The sequence below is a fragment of the Musca autumnalis genome, unplaced genomic scaffold (assembly GCF_047663935.1).
Source record: "Musca autumnalis isolate F117 unplaced genomic scaffold, ASM4766393v1 scaffold_3, whole genome shotgun sequence".
In the NCBI taxonomy this organism is placed as follows: Eukaryota; Metazoa; Arthropoda; class Insecta; order Diptera; family Muscidae; genus Musca; species Musca autumnalis.
The window spans coordinates 235,797,691-235,822,279 of NW_027411866.1; the positions used below are offsets into that span (position 1 = coordinate 235,797,691).

The 24,589-nt window shown below is 35.5% G+C and overlaps 1 long non-coding RNA gene across 1 annotated transcript; it reads left to right on the top strand.

The window, feature by feature from the left end:
- Window positions 1-434: 434 nt before the first annotated feature.
- LOC141397243 (uncharacterized) lies at window positions 435-4,182 on the top strand. Its single transcript, XR_012411338.1, has 2 exons — window positions 435-1,556; window positions 1,631-4,182. It is a non-coding gene; the product is annotated as an uncharacterized lncRNA (long non-coding RNA).
- Window positions 4,183-24,589: the final 20,407 nt, after the last annotated feature.

The window sequence follows — 24,589 nt, forward strand, 5'->3', positions numbered from 1 at the left end:
GCAATGGATTTGGATATGTATGCAAATAAGATTGGGAGAGTTAAGGGGGAAAGGGAACCAATGTGTACAAATGAGAAATCGATGACCATTGTTGAGGCATTGCGTTTGAATGTATGTCGTTTAATTTCCTTTAAATTTATGATGTCTATGTTTACATTAGAAACAAAAGAAGGACCTATATTCAATATTTCTCAATATTCAATTTGTTTTGATTAAATGTTATTAATCTGGGTTATTGGACCACACAACGTCTGATTCTTTGAAACTGTATATATGTACATACATATATATTTTGTCGTCTTGGACTTGAAAAAAGAATATATTGAAAAAACATATGCAGCCTTTGAAGAAGGGTTTACTCTATGAAAGGGCTATATACACTGAGCAATCTAAGAAGTTATTAAACAGAGTTTCAATACAGCAACATAATCAGTTCGCTAATAACTGTTGAACAATATACATCCTCTAAGAGAAATGAAACGTCAATTTAATGAAAACGTGCACCCATCAGAACCTTCAGCGGTTAAAATGAAACGTCAATTTGGTGAAAATGTGTATCCTTCAACATCTTCAGCCTTTGATATGAACACCCAATTTAATGACAACGTTTATCCCTCAACATCTTCAGTGGAAAATAAGTTTTGTGAATATTGTAATGTACAAGTGAAGGCGTGGCACAATCACTGCAAGGAAATAAATCATAAAAATAACAGTTTTGGTGTAATAAATAAAAAACTGAAAGTGATCAAAAGTGCATTTGGAAATCGGGTTGTAAGTTACCAATACAAACCTGATAAAGAATGTGTTGATATTGACATTTTCCTAAAGGACGTTAAAGGAAACCTAACAGGTCTCATAAGGAACTATGTCGCCGAATATAATTTATTAAAAGTGTACTTGTCATTAACCGGGGAGTACATCAAAATGACAGGAGAAGATATAACACAAAACAATATATCCCATACAACAAAGGCCCAACAAATAACAATATCGGACAATATAAATGAAATTGTTGAGGACAATATTGAACGAATAAAAACAAAAATGTCCGAATTTCAAGAAAGAGGTTCCGGCTGGGCTCTAACAAAAATAGTGAATTTGGATATACATTTAAACAAATCAACACCACTTAAAGGCTCCCAATTTATAGGGACTCCGACAAAGTTAGCAAACAGGCTTGCCTGCCTCAACATAAAGAACAAAGACAATTATTGTTTTAAGTGGTGTATAATTGCAGCATTATATCCCGTACAATTCAACGCAAATAGAACAGCATCTTATAAGATAGTAGATATACAGGCAAAGTATATTAAACTAGCAAATGGGATAATACTCAATTTTGAAAATATAGAATTTCCCATAAGTCTAAATAATATATCCAAATTTGAAAAACAAAACGGAAATATAAGCGTAAATGTTTACGGTTACGACGAGAAAAAAGATATTATTCTTGGGCCGTACTATATCACACAACAAGAAAGAGATATCCATATTAACCTGCTAATGTTGGAAAAAGACGAAAAGTGGCACTTTATTCTGGTTAAAAATACCTCAGCGTACGTATACATATAAACAAAAAAAAAAAAAAAAACAAAAGAAAATATACTTATAATTTTGTATATTTTTGTAGGTTACTAACGCGACAATTATCTTCATTCACCGGGAAAAAATACATGTGTAACCAGTGTCTACAATATACATCATTACCGAACAGGGAAGAGGGACATAAAAAGGAATGCAGCCGAGTAGTAACACATATGCCAGCGATAGATAAAGCTGTAATGGAATATAAAAACATTCACAAACAGATGGATGTGCCGTTTGCCATATACGCCGACTTTGAATCGGTATTAAAAAATACTGTAAATAATGACAAAATAGTAAGTCAACACATGCCATGTGCATTTAGTTTTTTCATAAAATGTTCATTTGATGATAGTTTAAGTAAAAAATTCATTTATGTAGGAGAGGACGCAGCAGTTAAATTTGTTAAAACTTTAGACTTTGAATGTAAACAAATTTATAACAATTACTTATCTGTTTGTAAGCCAATGATACCCTTAAATGATGTAGAGGAACTTTCATTTCAAAATCAAATATTCTGTCATATTTGTGAAGAAGAGTTAGGTAATGATAGGGTACGTGACCACTGTCACATAACAGGAAAGTATAGAGGAGCTGCACACAGCCATTGTAATTTAAACTATACTGTACCAACCTTTATTCCTATTTTCTTTCATAATTTTTCCGGTTACGATTGCCATCTTTTTGTCCGAGAGCTTCTGGATAACATTGAGGGACAAACCACTGTAATACCGCTAAATAAGGAATTGTATATATCGTTGTCTCATAAAATAAACATGGGTGCGGGAAAGACATTAGAATATAGATTTTTGGATTCTTTTAGATTTATGCCTGATAGTCTAGACACTTTAGCAGGGAATCTTACCGATGATAATTTAGTTGCAGTACGAGCTAATTTTCCTAATCCCTATGAATTCAGCTTAATGAGAAAAAAAGGAGTATTTTGCTATGAATATTTAAATGATTTTAACAAATTAAATGACACAAAGCTACCTCCCATAGAGGCATTTCATAATAAATTGAATGAGAAGGATTGTACTGATGAGGAATATGAACATGCAAAGAATGTTTGGAAAGTATTTAAGTGTCAAACTTTACGCGACTACCTTGAACTGTATCTGTTAACAGATGTTCTACTCTTAACTGACGTGTTTGAAAATTTCCGAAAAACTTGTAAAAAATTTCATAAACTGGATCCATGCCAATATTATACCATTCCTGGACTCTCTTTTGATGCTATGCTTCGACATACAAAGATTAAATTAGATTTGTTTACAGAACTAGACATGTATAATTTTATAAAAGGTGGTATTCGTGGAGGCCTTACACAATGCACTAGAAGATACACAAAAGCCAACAACAAGTATATGAAAGATTTTGATAAAACTCTTCCATCTTCCTTTTTAATATATCTAGATGCAAACAACCTCTATGGGTGGGCAATGCGACAACCTCTACCTAAAGGTAATTTTAGGTGGCTTCAACAAAATGAAATGAATACTGTCGTACAAGATATTTTAAAATTGGAACTAAATTCCATGACAGGTTACATATTAGAAGTAGATCTTGACTACCCTGATTACCTTCATGATTACCACAATGACTTACCATTTTGCTCTGAAAATAAACAAATTGGAGGTTGTAAATATAAAAAGCTTATTGCGGACTTTGAACCAAAACGAAATTATATCATACATTACATGGTACTAAAACAATGTTTAGAGAATGGTTTAATATTGAGAAAAGTTCATAGGGTATTAGCGTTCGATCAAGAACCATGGTTAGCACCCTACATTGATAAAAACACCACAGAAAGAATGAAAGCAACGAACACATTTGATAAAAATATGTGTAAGCTATATAACAATTCGGTTTATGGAAAAACAATGGAAAATGTTGAGAAAAGAAAAGATGTAAGGTTGGTAACCACTTGGGAAACAATAAATAAACTTAATAAAGGAGCCCGAGCACTAATAGCAGAACCGTTCTTTCATAGTATAGCTCAATTTACTGAGACAAGTTGGGCGATACAAATGAATAAATCTTCAATAACTTACAACAAACCTATTTACTTGGGTTTTTGTATTTTAGAACTAGCTAAATTAAAAATGTATGAATTTCATTACAGTTACATGAAGATTAAATTTGGTGATCGTATTATTTTGAATTACATGGATACCGATTCCTTTATATATACCATTTTCTCTGAAGACTTTTATAAAGAAATTTTAAACGATATTGAACAATTTTTTGACACCTCCGATTATCCACCTGACAACATTTATAATATACCTCTTAAAAATAAAAAAGTGATAGGTCTAATGAAAGATGAAAATTGCGGCAAAGTAATGACAGAATTTATAGGGCTTGGACCCAAAATGTATTCCTTTAAACTTGAAGATGGTTCCGAAACTAAAAAGGCTAAGGGTGTCAAAAAGTGTGTTATAGCCAGATATAACTTTGATTCATATAAAGAATGTCTTTTTAATAAAAAAGTTAGTGTCGATAGTATGTTAATGTTTAGATCCAAGCTACATGAAATTTATACAATCAGAATGAATAAAGTTGTATTGGGATATAAGGATACAAAAAGAAAAATTAAAGAAGATAATATAAATACCTACGCATGGGGTCATTATAGAATAGAATTAAATGATTTGGATAATTTACCCGAATTGGATGATTTAATAAATTTACCAGAATTTGTAACAGATATGGATATTGATTTAAATTTAGATACATCACTCAGTATTGAAGACTATAATAATTTACCCCCATTTTAAGGTATATATTGTTATTGTAATACCTAAGAAAATACTTACATTATGAAAAAAGAACATCTAAATAAAACAAAAATTGTATATTGTTATATAATAAACATGTGTTTTATTTCATTATTGAATTTGCATGATGCAAAGGTAAGTATACAAATACATACAAACTTATACTATTTTTCTGACAATTCCAGTCAATGGAACATACTCTACCAGACGATCATGGATAATTAAGCAGTATGCTGAGGTATTTTGAGGAATTGGTGTATTGGTTTCAAATTGAATTTTTAAATCGATGGGTCCATTCTTCACAGTTTCGTTTTGATTACTGATATCAATAACAGCAATTGGGTTGTCTTTAAAACTTGCATATGTGAGAAGTGGTTGTGGTTCCCTCATATAATAAGATTGTTGAAACTTGGCATACATGTCATAGAGTACTGCATAACGATTTTCTCCAAACTTTAGATTCAAATCATCATATGGATAAGTTTCAGAGTTCAAGTGAACTTTAATATTTTGAAGTTCACAGTGTTGTAGCTTGTTGTCTCTTTCAAATATCAAAGCAACGTATCGAGGTCTTTCATGATTGGCAGACAATTTAACACTCCAGCTGTGTTGTCTTCCACCAGCAAAAGTTGGATTAAAGTAGCAATCCCAGCTGCGGAAAGCTATCGGTAAAGTTTTTCCATCCTTGATTGTTTTCAAGAAACTGATTTTTCTATAGTCTGACAAATGAATGTGTTGTACTTTCCAAACAATGTTTGTAATGGTGAGTTGAATTTCTTCGTTTTCAGCAGTTGAATAACATACATTTTTATCGTTGGCGCTTCTTAAGAGAATCAAGTCATGTTTACTATTGCAAATTACTTTATTAAAGTCCTCTGCAAAACCCAATAGACGATTCAAGGGAACACAAAAATTGAATGAGCTTGTATTTACGTCACCATCTGGATTCCAGCCTGCATTACTCATAACCTTGCTTTCAGATTCACTTAGAGAAATCCAATTTTTAACTTTTGTTGTTGTACCCAGATAACGAGTACGATCAATTTCAATTCCATTTAGCTCATAGCGAATTTCATCAAACATGTAACCCACACAATTATTCCTCAGTTTAGCATTCTGTGAAACATCCCCCTTTGCATTTTTCAAATTTCCTTCAATGTATAGATAGCTCCCCGATGGTAGTATGTAAAGATCTTGATTTTGTATACTTATACGAATTTCATCGTTATTTTTAAATGATTGGATGTATGGAACATAGCTGTGGTAGTCTCTCTTTACAATATTCTCATCAGAGATTGGACGTTCATTAATATCGAGTATTTCAGACATTTCGTTTAACTTTTAATTTAATGAGTTTTAAAAATTCTTTATTTTCCTTGGTTAGGAGAGGTCTTGTCGGTTTGACACCTTGATGTTGAATGTGTTTTGGTGTTTGTTTATGGTTGTATTTATTGTAAATAATCATGGTTGTCTTGGTCTAATATGAATTCGTAGAGTAATTTCTTCTCCTCTAAAGTTTATCAAGCGTCCTTCTTGGTCTAATATAAGTATCTCCAGATGACTTATTTCTTTGACGTTCACCGGCAAATAAATGAGATTCATCGGTCTCTCAGCCAATTTATATCCTGGAGGGACATCAAGTGCAAATTCGTGTAGAATATGCGCAGGCGACCCATTCATGAATGATCCAGTAACAATGTTGCAATGTATTTGTATAGCATTGACCTTTAGAATGTTTACCGGAAGGTTTGAAGTATGCTTTTTACCTGGTTCTAAAATTTTTTCGGTAAAACCAAAGAGTTTTGCTATAGATTTCTCTTTATCAAAGTATATGGGATCATGAGAGGATAAGATCTCTATTTGTAGCGTATTATTGTTGGCTTTAATTTCAATTGATCTATTAATGTGGATTGCTCTATATTGTGTTTCCAAGTAGTGAGCAATATCTTGTAGTTCATATGAACCTATGGGTATCTTTATAATTTTGTCTCCGATATGGAAGAGATTGTTATCATTATCCACATTTGGTATGGAATTGTAGGATTGAAAATCAATTAAACAACACTCATAACTACCCTCTCCCAATTCAATAGGAGGTGAATAGTTTGAGTGTAAAATTGATGATTTACCCGTCAAAGTAAACGTTCTTGACATTGTCAGTTCCTTTCTAGTAATAAGTAAAAACAACAAATATGCATATGTTTATATAGGTTTTTATTTATTAAAATACTAAAATATATAAAGTTTACAATACATTTGTCTTATCTATCCAGGAATTATGCTTGCTTGAAAATCCCAGCCATTTAACAAAGACTTTATCACCCTTTGTTTTTAATATTTTTTCTACTAAGTATGTGTTGGGATATTTTGTGGGTAAAAGTTCTTCTTTATAGAAACATCCATGTATGGGATTTCCTTCGTAGTCTTCTAGTAAATAAGTAGCAGGGTTGGTTAATCGTATTCCTCTTATTTTGAATATTTCTGTAGTCCAATTTGGAGTATACCCCTTTTCAAATTGATGTTTATATTTGCTGATGCGAACATGATCACCAGCACGAAGATTTTGCCTCTTAAAGATTTTTATGTGGTTATATACAGTTTTTAACAACATCTGCTCATTCGATGAGTTTACTTGAATAGGTGCCATTTTTATTGTTCGATGACGTGTTTTGTTGTATTGATCAACCAGGTCTCTATAAATATCAATCCATTGATAATTTCCATTGAAGCTAAACTCCTTCCACATCATACCTTTTAGAGTTCTATTGAAGCGTTCAACAATTGAGGCTTTCAAGACACTGTATGTAGAGTAGTGGTTTATTGAATGTTTCTGCATTAATTTTTTAAATTCCTTGTTGAAAAATTCTTTTCCATCATCGGTTTGCAAATTCTTTGGAATTCTTCCATCTTTTAAAATTTTTTCAAATGCTCTATATACTTCCATTGCTGTTTTTGTTTTAAGTGCTTCGCACCAGGCAAATTTCGAAAAGGTGTCGATAACAGTAAGCAAAAATCTATATCCCTTGTTTGTTTTGGAATAGTTGCCCATTTCAACTAAATCAGCTTGCCAAAGATCATCGATCCCCTTTGTAATAACCCTTCGTCTTTTAAAATTTCTTCGTGCTTGAGAGTGGAGTTCGTTCACCAATCCTCGCTTTTCCATTATTCAAGTTTTGGGGGATATATTAGAGCAATTGAGTTGAATGGGGGTTGAGATAAGACTTTAAAAATTTCCTTATGTGATTGTTTGAGATGGGATATTTCTTCTCTTAGTTGAGTACACTCCTGAACGATATTTTGGTTTAATACTTCTTGTATGTGCTTGATTTGTGAATGTATGTATGCTTGGTTGACCGCATCCGTTCCTTCTGTTGGGGGTGCAACGTTCCTAATTTTTTTATTTTGCACGTCAAGGTTGTTATCTTCGTCAATATTAATTCCCAGTATTCTCGAAACATTTTCTCTTACTTCTATTGAGTGGGTTTTTGGATTATAATGATGACCAAACTTGTCAACAGTCATAGGTTCTTTGTTTCCTTTAAAGTTTACTTAATAGATTATGTTGCCTTCTCGCAGTTCTTCGATAATCGAAACAATCTCATTAGTATGATTATTGTTTCCGGCTTGTTGTGATGCCATCAACAGCTTTAATCGTTCTACCAACTCGTTGGGATCGTCCCAGTATATATAGTTGGGTTTACTAGGATTTAGTGTCATTAAGCCTTTGCCACTGTGAGTATCCCCCATTAACTTTTTAATTATCCGCTTATATTTTTGTCCTTTGTTCCCCTTGATTCTACCATTAGGGTCATAGTTTATTTTAAATGCATTTGAGTCCATCAAGATTGTTTTATATATGTCTAGTTCTGTAGGATCATATTTTTTGGGGTTTTGATAAAATAAGAGTTCAAACAGTCCTGGTGTAAATGCCCAATTTTTATTTCCAATCGTAATCTTTTCATCGCTGATTTTCAGTGGTTTATCTCCAAACATCCATTCTCCATTTTCATCTTTATGCGGTCCATATACTGTATCTAGTTTTTTATTTTTCTTCAAGAGTGTTAGACTAATAGGATCGTCTTCATCATCCTCATTTTCTGAATAAAATGTGTCATCTTTTGAGGTGTTGTAAGTATCATCATTTTGTGAATAATCTCCTTTATCCTCTTTCCCCTCCAATATACTTGGCTCAAGCTTAATCTCCGGTTTATATTTTTTAAAGGGTGTACTCGCGACAAAAGATTCTCTAAATGAATCCATATTCTCCTTCTTGGGTGCAATCATTTTGGTTGCATTCTCAGTTGAAAGCTTTAGTAGTTTGTTTATGGGTTCTGTTAATGGTTTAAAAGTGTTTGTCAATTCAGTAGTTTTAGCATCTTCGCCCATTTTAATGCTTTGAAATTTTCTTTTCAAAACATTTTTGGACTTTACAAGTCGTTTCAACATTTCCTCCTCCATGGTTGCAGGTGTACTAATGTAAATAAACTATATGTCATCTTTTAAATAATATTATGGTTGAATAAATGTATGAAAGCCTTTCCGATATCTCCCAGAGTGAATTTCATCATCTTTAGAAATCGTCAGAAATCCATACTTTTCTTTCCAGCATTCATGACACATGTCTTTGAAGATATCAAAACTCATGTCGCATCCTACATGATCGTTGTATATGTGTCTTAAATTCAGATCGTCTTGTTTAAACATGATTATCATATTGGCATTATCACGCAACAAATGCTTTGGGATACGGGTGTATGTTTGACATAAGTAAAATGAGTCAACACTCTTATGTCGACCCATACTAAAATAGTTTTTAATATTGTTCTGTTTATCACATGATACATCGTCAAAAATCATGATTGAGTTTGGTTTTATTTCATCTGGTTGTATAACATCATCATTGTTGGTGAATGTAAACAATCCCATCCCTTTTACAGAGGAAATCAGTTTCTTTAGGTACTCATATTTAGGTTGATATAGCGATTTTGAATAAATGTAAACATTTTCAAATTTTAATCCATTTGGGCTTTCAATCAAACTAAGCATAACATTCGTCTTTCCACAGTTTGATGGACCCACTATTAATGCTCGTATAGTATTGGATAACAAAGTACTATGTCGAGGGGTTTTTCTTTGTATAAAGTCCCCATTTCGTACTGTAATTTTAGCTTGTTGCTCAACTAATCTCATGTTTACAACTAATGATTAGTATAAGAAGACATGACTATTTATAATATATTAAACCAATTTACATATGTCTTTTGTTTAGAACCTGTAAAAAAAAAAAAGTATAAAATGATTGTTTACAACGCAAAACGATTTATTAGAAAGAAAACCGTTAAAGGAGGAGGACTTGTAAATAAGTTGATCAACTCTCTTCCAGTCGAACTTCATCTACCAGGTTACCAATTTTGTGGACCAGGTACAAAGCTAAGAAAACGCATACAAAGAGGGGACCAAGGTGTTAATCCACTGGATGCTGCTTGTAGAGTACACGATATTGCCTATTCGCAGAATAAAGATATTGAACAACGTCATATTGCTGATCGTGAACTAATTGAACGAGCTTGGGAACGAGTAAAATCAAAGGATAGTAGCATTGGAGAAAAAATAAACGCATATCTTGTAACTAATATAATGAAGGCTAAGACTAAGCTTGGCATGGGGTTGGGAACCAAAAAACCCAAACAATTGATAGGACAACAAATTTTTAAAAATGCTGTAAAGAATGCTACGAATACACTTAAAAGCGTTAAACCAACTGATATTAATGCTGCCATAAAAATAGCAAGGAAAGAAATACAAAAGACATTCCGAGGAAAAAAGTCAAAGGTGGTCATACCAAGAATAATAAGGGTACCCAAAAGGGGAGGATTTCTTCCTCTCATACCTATTCTAACTGGTTTGGGTGCGTTGGGTGCATTAGCTTCGGGCAGTTCAGCGATAACCAATGCAGTTTTGAATGCTAAAAAAGCCAAACAAGAGTTGCAAGAGCAAACCAGACATAACAAAACCATAGAAGCTATAGCTATGGGTAAAGGTCTCTATCTCAAACCATACAAAAAAGGCTATGGAATTTATGTTGATGAAAATGAGAATCCAAAAAACTAATAAAACAGCTGCCCAAAGGTCCGCTTGCCGATACACATATAAATACATTTGGAAAAAAATACATCCCTTACTTTAGAGGTGTTTATATGCGAGATAAACTACCTAAAAAACCGTATCGAAAAGAATGTGGTGTCGTAAATTTGGATATTGACAGTGGGCCTGGCACACATTGGGTGGCATATTATAAGAATAATAACATCATCGACTATTACGATAGTTTTGGGAACCTTCAACCTCCAGCTGAAATTCTACGTTACTTGGGATCAGATACAACATATAATTATAAACGAGATCAACGTTTCAATACATACAACTGTGGTCATCTTTGCTTAAAATTTTTAATGGAAGTGAGCAAGATTTTATAAATAAAATACACCAACAACAAAATTACTCACTACAGTCTAATACAACTTATCCAAGATGTCGTACCTAATCCAAAGATCGGATGTCGCATTTGCCGACTTTCAATATTGTCATGGAAATGATAAAACCATTTTCATGAAGGAGCTCTCATTTATGTGTGGAACTTCTGTTATTCCGAATCATTTTTTGTTTCGACCACCTTATAGTGCAAAGGAGCTTGATGGAGAAGCACTCAGAACAATCAACTACACCAAAGCACATGTGAATGGATTAGACTGGACCGATGGAGAAATCTGCTACAATGATATCGAGGATGTTCTCTCACCATTAAACAACTATCAATACGTTTTTGTAAATGGGAAAGAAAAGAAATGCTTTTTGGAAAACTATCTTCAAACTAATATTGTTAATTTAGAAAGTAATATGAATCTTAGAACTCGTCAAGATTATTTCACCAACTGTCCAATTCATTTAGATTCTAAGTATAAATGTGCTGTTAATAATGTATTTAAGATATTTGTATTCATTGAACAGAAATGGTATTATATTCGTGATATAATACAAGATGGATTGTAAAAACCAAAACATAAAATAAAGATTATAAATAAAACAACAAAGATTTGAGTGTTTTAATTTTTCTCAAATTTTATTCATAGAAGTGCAAGCAATGAATGTGAACAATAATACTAATATTGTTTAAAACTCTCTGGTGCCGCAAACATCTAGACCAATTTCAGGGATGATATCATCTAAAATATCTTGATTGATGGGAATATTGTTTGTATAAAGTCTTCTCATTAGCGGGCAGCTGTATGACATTCGTAAATGCTCTGCAACAGGACAGTCAGCTTCTTCCCATTGATGTATAACTAATTCACAAAAATAACATCTGGTCAAATCTCCTATACCAATATAATAAAATCCAACTGCAGCCATCGTCTTTGTATCTGGATACGGTAATGGCCAACCATTGAAGGTTTTTAAACGCTCGTCTTCCCTATTAAGCGCAGACATCTTTCTAACTAAAGTACTTTTTTCATACTGAAACCTCTATCCCCCCCAAATTTAAATAAGAAGCCACAGAAACTTTAAATTTTATAAAAATTCTTTATTTTTGTTTAATACGGTGGATAATAAAATGTTGGAATTTCCAATTGTTTTAACTCTAATTTATATACATCTGCTCCGCTGGAATCTTTCAGGGTAGATTTTGTGATAGCATATCCTCCACCAGCTAATTGTTTCACATGTTCGTCTCCTAGTGAAAGAAATCTTGTTGGCAAGTAAAGAATAGAGTCATTTATCCTCAATACAATTCTCTCCCCATATTTTGTTTTGCTCTTGAATGCTCCGGTGATGATGTAATCCTTGTTGTCGTCCATATCCTTCAAAGGAATTATTGATTTGATGTTGAAGGAATTGAAGAAGCTAATTAGGTCTCGGCTCGCCATATTTTCACTTGTAATTTAACTTTAATACTGTGATTCCTAATTAAAATTATTTGCTTTTTATACTAAAATTGTAGTGTGATTAACATTAATTTTGTAATATTGTGAAATTCATTAAGCATACATATGTTAAGCCAACTAAAAGTTCTTGTCGATTTCTTATTTGTAAAGATTGATTTCTTTTTTTTTCGCTATTCCCCTTTCCCCCTTCACTCTCCTAAAATAAGTCTATCGTCACTTTCCATACACAGACGTAAAGAAATCAAAGTCATAATCTAAACATATTCCTTTTCAAGGTCAATATCACCACAAACATACATACATCTATACATACATATATGGTTTAAAGAACCAGACGTGGTGTCGTATTTAAAAAAAAAACTCAATAACCCAGCTTCATAACATTTAATCAAAACAAATTGAATATTGAGTAATATTGAATATAGGTTTAATGCAAACATACACAGCATAAATTTAAAGGCTATGCCTCAACAATGGTCACTGCTTCAATCGAAGGGTAACATTCATACAAACATATGGTTACTGTTCTAGCTAATCTTAAAGCATTCGATGCTTTCCCCTTTCAGCCTCTTACTCATAACAAAGTGTTGCAACATAATGCCTCATAACTACAAAGAATCAAACATACACACGCACCCACATATGCTTTCATATCCCAAGCCATCCATTCAATCCAATATTCAAGTCTTTGCTAATTCTTTACTTGACTTCTGAAATAAACAAATCGAAAAGATCCAAATGAATTCATTTGGATCTTTTTGATTTATGCACTCAAAGAAATTCTTTTTGAGTACAGTTTCATTCATTTTTATTTAAACCCAGCTGATGATGACTCATTTATTTCACAACATTGGGAAATTAGATCAATGAACTGGCAAACGGACGTACAGGCGTTGATTTTAATCTTGATTGAGCATGCCCACGGACAGACGGACGGACAAACAGGACCACCCACGTTGATTTTAAGCATAATTGAGCATGCTTATGGACAGACGGACGGACAAACGGAATTCCAAAAAAAAAGTTCCCACGGTCACGCGGACGGACGGACAAACGGAATTCCAAAAAAAAAGTTCCCACGGTCACGCGGACGGACGGACAAACGGAATTCCAAAAAAAAAAGTTCCCACGGTCACGCGGACGGACGGACAAACGGAATTCCAAAAAAAAAGTTCCCACGGTCACGCGGACGGACGGACGGAATTCCAAGAATTGTCCCATGGTAACACGTGTTATTTGTTTACATTACGGACGGACAGACAGAATTCCAAGAATTTTCCCACGGTCACACATACATACATATCTTCTCAGTGTACCACCCACGTGTTTGTTTGTTTACATAAAGTATCAAATTACATACAATTCCAGGAATTTTGTCGGCATTTTCCTTTGATTTGAAACATATATTTATTAACTACTAACACAGATTGGCCCGTAGATCTTTCGAAGAATTTTTCTCTCAAACACACAAAGCACTGCCTTATCTGCTTGAGCAAGTACCCATGCTTCGGAACCATACATTAGCACGGGTAGTATCAGTGTTTTGTACAGTGTTATTTTTGTTTGACGAGAGGTGGCTTTATTCCTAAACTGCTTACTCAGCCCAAAGTAACATCTGTTAGCCAACACTATTCTTCTTCGTATTTCACAACTGATGTTATTTGTTGTGTTTATGGCTGTGCCGAGGTAGACGAAGTCCTTTACTACCTCAAAATTATAGGTACCAACATTCACAGATGGTGTTTATGGACATATTTCGCGTCGATACCATCAACTTGGTTTTTACGCCGTTTACTGCCAGACCAACTTTAGCAGATTCTCTTTCGACTTTTGCAAAGGTGTCAGTTACTTCCTTTACCGATCGACCCATGATGTCAATGTCGTCGGCATAAGCCAGTAACATGTGGCTGTTCGTGTATATCGTTCCATTTCTTTTGACCTTCGCGTCCCGTATGACCTTTTCCAGCAGTATGTTGAATAGATCACACGACAGGCCGTCTCCTTGTCTGAAACCTCTTTTGGTAGTAAACTCTTCGGAGAGGTTCTTTCCAATTTTAACTGAGGATCTCGTCTCAGTTAATGTCATTCTACAAAGTCGAATGAGCTTTGCAGGAATACCAAAATCAGACATGGCTTGGAACACCTTTGAACGTATAGGGCTGTCGAATGCTGCTTTATAATCGACGAAAAGATGGAAGGTGTCGATCTGCATTTCTTGGGTCTTTTCCAGGATTTGTCTCAAGGTAAATATCTGGTCAATGGTGGATTTGCCAGGTCTAAAGCCGCACTGATAGGGTCCAATAATTGACCATAGGCTTTAGTCTCTCACACAATATGCCAGATACTATCTTATATGCAATAGGGAGCAGACTTATGCCCCTATAATTGGAGCACACAGTCTTATCACCCTTCTTGTGGACTGGACATAGGATGCTCACGTTCCAATCGTCGGGTACGCGTTCTTCCTGCCAGATGGTGCTAACTAGCTGATGCATACACCTTATCAGCGTGTCGCCTCCGGTTTTGAACAGCTCGGCTGGTAGGCCATCTGCTCCTGCCGCCTTATTATTCTTCAGCCGGTTTATTGCTGTCCTTACCTCATCTTGGCTGGGCGGTATACATTCAATACCATCATCTGGGATTGGATCTGTGGTATCTTCGCCGTCTTCACTGCTATCGGATACCAACAGTTTGGAAAAATGTTCTTTCCATATCCTGAGCACACTATCTGTATCAGTTACCAAATTACCTTGTTGATCTCTACAGGAGGATATTCCTGTATCAATGCCATCAGTTTGATGCTTCACTCTTTGGTAGAATTTTCGGACTTCGTTCTGTCTCCTGTACATCTCCATTTGTTCACACTCCCTCTTTTCCATTTCTCTCTTTTTCCTGCGGAAAAGACGTTTCTCCTCTCTCCTTTTCTCCCGATACCTCTCTCGTGCGCTACGCGTTGCTACTGATTGTAAAGTAGCCCTATATGCCGCATTTTTTTCTTCGGTAGCAGCACGGCACTCCTGGTCATACCACGGATTCTTTGGTGGAGGTCTCTGGTATCCAAGTACTGATTTTGCGGCTGTTTGCATGGAGTGGGCAATATTTTGCCATTGTGCTGATATGTTATCGGGACGAGAAGCGCTATCATTAAGCAATTGGGTCAGTTGAGTGGAATATGCTGTGGCTATCTGTTGTGTTTGCAGCTTGGCGATGTCCAACTTTCGTGTTGTGTCTGTCCGTGCTTTATTTGCAACGTTTAGACGGGTACGTACCTTTGCTGCAACGAGGTAATGGTCCGAATCTATGTTTGCTCCTCGGAACGATCGTACATCCAACACGCTCGATGAATGTCTTCCATCTATCACAACGTGATCAATTTGATTTATTGTTCTTTGGTCTGGAGACAGCCAAGTGCCCTTATGAATATCGAGATGCTTAAATCTGGTACTGCTTACTACCATGTTTTTTGCCGCTGCGAAGTCTATCAGCCTCATTCCATTGTCTGATGTTTCACTATGTAGACTGAATTTCCCAACTGTTTGTCCAAAGATATTCTCCTTTCCAATTTTGGCATTAAAATCGCCTAGAACAATTTTAATGTCATGGGCAGGACAACGGTCATATGTTTCTTCTAAGCTCTCGTAGAATATATCTTTGGTCTGTTCGTCCTTGTCTTCGGTTGGGGCATGAGCGCAGATAAAGCTGATGTTGAAGAATTTTGCTTTAAATCGAATTGTAGCAAGTCTTTCATTCACTGGGGTGAAGCTGGAGACCAGATGTTTCAACCTCCGACCAACTACAAAACCGCAACCAAACTCATGCTTTGTGTCATGGCAGCTATAATACAGTGCGTCACCTTTAGGTGTTGTTGTGACATCTTTCCCAGTCCATCGTATTTCCTGTATGGCAGTAATATCGGCTTTGTACTTTCCAAGTACATCTGCCAATGCGAAGACTGCACCTTCTCTATAAAGAGTGCGAACATTCCAGGTGCAGATTCGCAGATCATGGTCCTTAAAACGTTTGCGGGGTTCGTCAACTTTAGAGGGGTTTGTTTTTCTTTTCTTTCGTTTTTTCATAGTAGGCTGTTTTTTTCTAGGGGAGGGTTACTAACCCGACGCCCAAACCCAAATTTTTAACGTTCTTATGGGTGAACGCGCGGCACATGTTAGCTCACTACCTTTAACGGGTGTTAAAGGCAGTTCCCCAGGTGACACCACGGGGAGGTCAGTGTCCACTTGAGATGAAAGAGGGACCAAGATAAATCCTGGGCTTTGCCATGTTAAAACCGGTCAGGACCGTTCCTTGGTATCTTCCATCCCCTACGTCAATATAATAATCTCAGATAGTCCGGTCAAAATACACATTGAAATAGCAAAAATTCCCTCAGAGCTGAATTTTGGTGGAGAGCTAGGGTTTGCCATTAGAAGCAACGTCCTAAAAGTCCCCATCGATCCCATGTGTGCAAAAAAAATTATTCGGGGTCAAAGGTCAAATTTTAAGGGTTTTTAGGTTTTCGGATTTATTTTTTGAAAACGGTTGATCTAATCAAAAAGTGCCTAAAGTAAATATTGTAGACAGAAAAATTATCTACAAGTTTGACCTTTATAATTTTTTCCTAGAAGGAACCATTCTTGAGATATAGCTGTTCTAAAAAACACATGGCTTTTATGCACTTAAGGGAAATATGCACATATTCAGAAGAACCGGCTAAAATAAGCGAAGTAATCGGGTCTCTCCCGCCAAAAAATATATATTTTCTTGAAGACCGAAATTATAGCTATCTTTTAAAAAAATTTCAACAAAATCGGAACGTGTTTAGTAGAGTTATTTAATGTTAGAGTCATTTTATGCAAAAATAGCCCATATAACCCACATGTATAATCGAAAGCCCAACGGGAACGACCCCAACGAAAACTCTCCGTTTTAAGTTTAGTCCGAAGGTAGGGTTTGTTGCGCTGATTACGGAAATGTATAATTTTCAACGGTTGCGGATCCGGTTCGCCGGTTATTCGACCCGACACGCCAAATTTAAAAACCGTGCTAGACCCGGTTCTACTGAACCGATTACTGAAAAGTGGATATCGTTTCAAACCTTACGGAAGTATCTAACACATAGTGTCGTTACTTAATCCGGTTCGCCTTATAATGTTCTTAGGCGGCTAATTTTTTATTTGACCTTTGGATCGCTATATCTCAATAATGGTAAGTGTTTTTTAAGAATCATAAAGACCACTCTTGTAGACAATTATTGAATCTACAACTTTTAGTTTAGCCTTATTTTGCTACGTATTACCGTTTTTGAGAAAAATTAAAAAAACTGAATAATGCCTCCAAAAATGACCTTTGACCGCGAATAACTTGTTTTGCACACATGGGATCGATGGGGACTTTTAGGACGTTGCTTCTAATGGCTAACCCTAACTCTCCACCAAAATTCAGCTTTGTGGGAATTTTTGCTATTTCCCCCTTATACGCATGTATAAGAACAGAAAAAAAATATTTACTTACCGCGAAAAGGTTTCTTTGTAATCTGTACTGTACTTATTTGCTTTCTCAATTTGCGCTTTCTGTGGCCCCGGGAATAACATTTGCAAAAACAAATCTTTTGAAAACCACATCAAAGTTCAGTAAAATGCAGCGCAACATCTTTTGTATTTGCTTTTCATTATTTGACCTATATTTTGTAGGATTAAAAAAGTTTTTGATTTTTGCTTATTTTTGTGCTTAGCCATAAATCAAATGGCAATAGAAATTGAGGAAGAAGAAAGCAAACAAAATGGGGTTTGCGTTTTGATAAGCCACTAAATGGCATCAATCTGTTTGAATAGTCGTAGGAGAAGGAGAGCAGACAGACCTTTGTCGATATGCGTGTAACCCTAGTGACCTCATTTCGAGGCATTGCGAAATTCATGCGAATTTTGGCTGCTTAAGACGAAAAATCTAAGAGGCCAAAAGAAACATTATTCGTGTTAAAATTTATGGGAATATTATTTTATCTAAATAGGATTTCCTTTTCAGAGAGAAATGTTTCTTTTCTAATTAGCAATTCGTGGGAAATAAATAATGTTCCTTTTATTTCTAATTTATGGCCAACATTTCTAATTTGTATAATTAGTCCGGTCAAAATAGATATGCGTATAAGGGGGAAATAGCAAAAATTCCCACAAAGCTGAATTTTGGTGAAGAGCTAGGGTTGGCCATTAGAAGCAACGTCCTAAAAGTCCCCATCGATCCCATGTGTGCAAAACAAGTTATTCGGGGTCAAACGTCATTTTTGGAGGCATTATTCAGTTTTTTTAATTTTTCTCAAAAACGGTAATACTTAGCAAAAGCCCGCTAAAGTAAAAGATGTAGATTCAATAATTGTCTACAAGATTGGTCCTTATGATTCTTAAAAAAGACTTACCATTTTCGAGATATCTCGATCTAAAGGTCAAATAAAAAATTAGCCGCGTAAGTACATTATGAGGCGAACCGGTTAAAGTAACGACACTATGTGTTAGATACTTCCGTAAGCTTTCAAACGATATCCACTTTGCAGTAATCGGTTCAGTAGAACCGGGTCTAACCCGCTTTTTAAATTTGACCTTTCGGGTCTAATAACCGGCGAACCGGATCCGCAACCGTTGAAAATTATACATTTCCGTAATCAGCGCAACAAACCCCACCTTCGGACAAAACTTGAAAAAAATCGGAGAGTTTTCGTTGGGGTCGTTCCCGTTGGGCTTTCGATTATACATGTGGGTTAAATGGGCTATTTTTGCATAAAATGACTCTAACATTGAATAACTCTACTAAACAGACTCCGATTTTGTTGGAATTTTTTTTAAAAGACAGCTATAATTTCGCTCTTCAGGAAAATATATATATTTTTGGGGGACAGACCCGATTACTTCGCTTATTTTAGCGGGTTCGTCTGAATATGTGCATATTTCCCTTATAAGTGCAGAAAAATCATGTGTTTTTTAGAACAGCTATATCTCAAGAATAGTTCCTTCTAAGAAAAAAATTATAAGGGTCAAACTTGTAGATAATTTTTCTGTCTACAATATTTACTTTAGTCACTTTTTGATTAGATCAACCGTTTTCAAAAAATAAATCCGAAACCCTAAAAACCCTTAAATTTTGACCTTTGACCCCGAATAATTTTTTTTGCACACATGGGATCGATGGGGACTTTTAGGACGTTGCTTCTAATGGCAAACCCTAGCTCTCCACCAAAATTCAGCTTTGTGGGAATTTTTGCTATTTCAATGTCTATTTTGACCGGACTAAATGTTTTATTCCTATTATGAGGTTAGCAGCAGAATACATGGCTGCTTAATTTTCCTATTAACACTGACTAAAATGCATTTTGAGCTTTCCCAAATTTCGATTTCACTTCTTTCGAATTTGTTGTTGTTCTCTCTAAAAATAACAAGTTACAAAACAGGTCTATCAGTTTACATCACCTATGGTGGGGAAGAAGTGCCCACCTATATCGCATGTTTAAAGGGAGAGAGAGGAAAAGGTCACTTAACTGTAGGCACGTGCTGGTCACTTCTTTTTGAACATAACATTGTTGCATGTGGTAGATATCCCATAAAAATTGTTGTAATGGGAGTTTCTTTTCTTAATATTGGAAATGATTATGGCCATCATTAACATAATCACAATAGTGTCATGACAGTGAGGCTGAAGAGTTGAAAAATTCCCTGGAGAGAAATTATTTAAGACCCACACGCATACATTTGAACATACTGGAAGCAGAAATTGGTCACAACTCTATGTTGATTCTTTAAAAATTAAATACAAAAATTAAAAAAATTGTCGACTGTACGTAGAAAGTAGAAAGTTAAGTTAAGTTTGGCCAGGCCGAACTTTTCGCCTTTTCGTATTTTCCCACCAGCTTCAATTTGCCACCTTACCAAGGAGTTGTTTAACTGAAATCGGAAACAACTCTATATGATTCTTTAACAAATAAATCAAAAAAGCAAAAAAAAATTCGGCTGTACAAAAAAATCAAGTACAAGTTCGCCGGGCAGAACTTTTTATTCCCTCCACCATAAAAAAGTTTCCTTTCACAATTTTAGGTGGACAAAACTTTCGACCATGGATGCCCCAAATGTCAGAATTATCTACTCTAATCTAAAACATGTGTTCAGGCAGGTGGAAGGTACTACGGGGCTATATCAAAGTGTCAACCTATTTTTACAAATCTTGGTGAAAAAGTTTTATAACTGCATGGGACCGCAAAAGCCAAATTACGGGTAGTTCCGTCACACAATGTAGCTAAGACCCTCAAACTACCGAAAATCGAGAGATACCTGGACCTATGTTGACAATTTTTAGTAAAGAAGTTTCGTGCCCACTGAAAACTTCAAATGTCAACTTACAGGTAGTTCGATTTTCAACTTCAAATTAAAAACTACAGCTAGTTCGGTTAAAAATTGTAGCTAAAAAGCCCTCAAAATACTGAAAATCGGGAGGTACCGTTATATGGGAGCTATACCCAAATTTGGACCTATGTTGACGATTTTTAGTAAAAGAACTTTCGTGACCACTGAGAACCTCAATTGTCAACTTCCAGCTAGTTCATACCAAAACATAAACCTATATTGTCAAATGTCAAATTACAGATAGTTCGGTTAAAAATGTTAGTCAAAATCCTCAAAATATTGAAAATACCGTTATATGGGGGTAGCTCCAAAACATGGACCTATGGCAATTTTTGGTGGAAAAGTTTCGTGACCAATGAGAACCTTAAATGTCAAATTACAGCTAGTTCGATTAAAAATTGTAGCTACAATCCTCAAAATACCGAAAATCGGGAGATACCGCTATATGGGGGATATACCATAACATTGACCAATATAGACGATTTTTGGTGCCGAAGTTTCGTGGTCTCTGAGAACTTCAAATGTCATATTACAGCTAGTTCGGTTAAAAATTGTAGCTAAAATCCTCAAAATACCGAAAATCGGGAGGTACCGTTATATGGGGGCTATACCAAAACATGGACCTATATAGACGATTTTTGGTGGAGAAGTTTCGTGGCCACTCAGAACTTCAAATGTCAAATGACAGCTAGTTTGGTTAACAATTGTAGCTAAAATCCTCAAACTACCAAAATTGGAGGTACCGTTATATGGAGGTTATACCAAAACATGGACCTGCGCTCATAATTTTTGGAGTATAAGTTTGTTGATCGCTAAGAACCATAGATGTTAAATTATAGCTAATTCGGTTTGAAAATGATACTAAAAACGTCGAAATGCCAGCTAAAACCCTCAAAAACCCGAAAATCGGGCTATACCAAAACATGGACATATATAGACGATTTTTGGTGAAGAAGTTTCGTGACCACTGAGAACCTTAAATGTCAAATTACATCTAGTTCGGTTGAAAATTTTAGCTAAGATCCTCAAAAAACCGAAAATCGGGAGGTACCGTTATATGGGGGCTATACCAAAACATGGACCTATATAGACAATTTTTGGTGGAGAAGTTTCGTGGTCACTGAGAACATCAAATTTTAAATTACAGCTAGTTCAGTTAAAAATGTTAGCTAAAATCCTCAAAATACCGAAAATCGAGAGACACCGTTATATAGGGGCTATAGCAAAACATGGACCTATGCTTATAATTTTTGGAGTATAAGTTTGTTGATCACTAGGAACCCTAAATGTCAAACTATAGCTAATTCGGTTTGGAAATGTGACTAAAAACGTCAAAATACCTGAAATCGGGTGGTACCGTTATATGGGGGCCAAACGAAAACGTGGACCGATATAGCCCATCATCGAACTTGACCTGCCTGCAAACTAAACAAGCTTACTTACTTACTTAGATGGCTTTTGTACTAAACAGAACGCCATGCTCCATAAGCCGAATTAAGAATAGATTTCCAAACGCACCGAACTTTTGCTTTACTTCTCCAATTTAGGATGCCATGTTTTGTGATACCTTCTTCAACTTGGTCTTTCCATCGGAGTTTTGGTCTTCCTATACCGTCGAATGGCTCGTATTCAAATGCCTTCCTGGCGGGGCACGGTGGTCGAAAGCACTGATCTAGCGGCGCAAAATTAATAACTTGCAAACGAATTGAGATACGTCACTGAAATTTGGCACAAACTCAGCTTGTATCTGTGGGTAATAATGGGCCAAATATGAGCAATATCGGCTGATGTTTTGGTAAAGCCCCCATATAACGGTACCTTAAGATTTTCGGTATTTTGAGGATTTAAGCCACAATTTCGTAGCAAATTACCTGTAACTTGGTACTTAGGGTTCCTAGTGGTCACAAAATATTTTCACCAAAAATTATGGACATAGGTGTACGTTCTGATATAGCCCCCATGTAACCGTACCTCCCAATTTAAGGTATTTTGAATATCATGACCACATTTTTCAACCAACTTGGCTGTAAGTTTGCATTCCGTGTTCTCACTGCGTATAAAATCTTCTTACAAAACATTTTCAACCCAGATTTATGTTTCGATGTAGCCCCTTTTATGGTACCCCGATTCGTTGAATCTTTACGTGTTATCCCATATTTAATAACATATTTAGCTATAATATAGTATTATAGTGTCTCCGGGGGTAGAACTCCTCCTTGCAAATATTTCTCAACATATGTTTCTATTTTGATTTAGCTCCCATACAAATGCACAGCTAAATTTGTATGAATTTCATGCAAAACCCCCTTATTTTAAATGTGCAGTCATCAAAAGATTTGCAAATATTTGCAGCCCTTATGTAGTTATTCCGTATCCAGAGAGTCCAATTTCATTCCCCAAAAAATAATCGAACCTAAGTTCGGCCAAGTTTACAAGATGCACTCTATGGAACAAGCGCGTACAACCCATAAAAACACTAAAAAATTTAATTTTTTGAAAATTTATTGCTATATAACTAAGTACCTCCAGACCCCAAACTAGTTTTTATAATTTAAATCACACCCTCTGCTATTAATTAAAAATAAATCTTGTTGAGTTTCATTACGAATTTATTTAACATTTAAACAAATATCAAGTTAATTTTTTGCAACAATTTTTTAAAATCGGATGCAACAAAAACTCTTGTATTTGATAGTGAATAACTGAGTGAATATTTACAACAACAACTATGAAAAACAAAATCTTAGTGTGCAAAGTGTCTGTAATCGATACAATGGAAAATATTTCGCAATTTTATAGATCGAGTTTTTGATCACTGGTTTCGACCAGTGTGCGGGGGCATCTTCATACATCCTGCCGACATGGCCAAGCCAACGCAATCGTTGTAGTTCGATACGATTTACTATATCGATGTCGGTCGGTTGGTATAATTTGGGGGTTCATACGGGGTCCGTATTCGCCGTCAACGCATATTGGACCATAAATCTTTCGAAGAATTTTTCTCTCAAACACAAAAAGTTCTGACTCATCTGCTTTCGCAAGTACCCATGCTTCAGATCCATACACAAGTACGGGTAGTATCAATGTCTGGTAGAGTGTAAGTTTTGTTTGCCGAGAGTGGTTTTGCTTTTAAACAGTTTACTTAGACCAAAGTAGCATCTGTTGGCCAATATTATTCTTCCCTATATTTCACAACTGATGTTGTTTGTTGTGTTTACGGTGGTGCCGAGAGAGACGATGTCTTTTACTATCTCAAAATTATAGGAACCAACGTCAACAGTTGGTCCAATCTTGGTCTTTTCGACGTTTACCGCCAGACGGACTTTAGCAGATTCCCTTTCGACGTTTGCAAAGATATCAGTTACTTCTTTTACCGATCGACCCATGATGTCAATGCCATCGGCATAAGCAAGTAACATATGGCTGTTTGTATATATTGTGCCACTTCGTTTGACCTTCGCATCTCGTATATCCTTTTCCAGCAGAATGTTGAATAAGTCACACTAAACTCTTCGGAGAGGTCATTTCCTATTTTAACTGAGGACCGAGTATCAGTTAATGTCATTCTACAAAGCCGAATGAGTTTTGCAGGGATACCAAATTCAGACTTGGAATACCTTTTTAACGTAGGGGTCTGTCGAATGCTGCTTTATAATCGATCAAAATGTAGTGGTGTCTCTTGGGTCTTCTCCAGGATTTGCTTCAGGGTAAATATCTGGTCAATGGTGGATTTGCCAGGTCTAAAGTCGCATTGGTATGGCCCAATTATTTCATTGACCATAGGCTTTAGTCGTTCACATAATATCCCTGACACGATCTTGTAGGCAATAGGGAGTATACTTATGCGCCTATAGTTAGAGCATACAGTCTTATCTCCTTTCTTGTGGACGGGACACAGGAT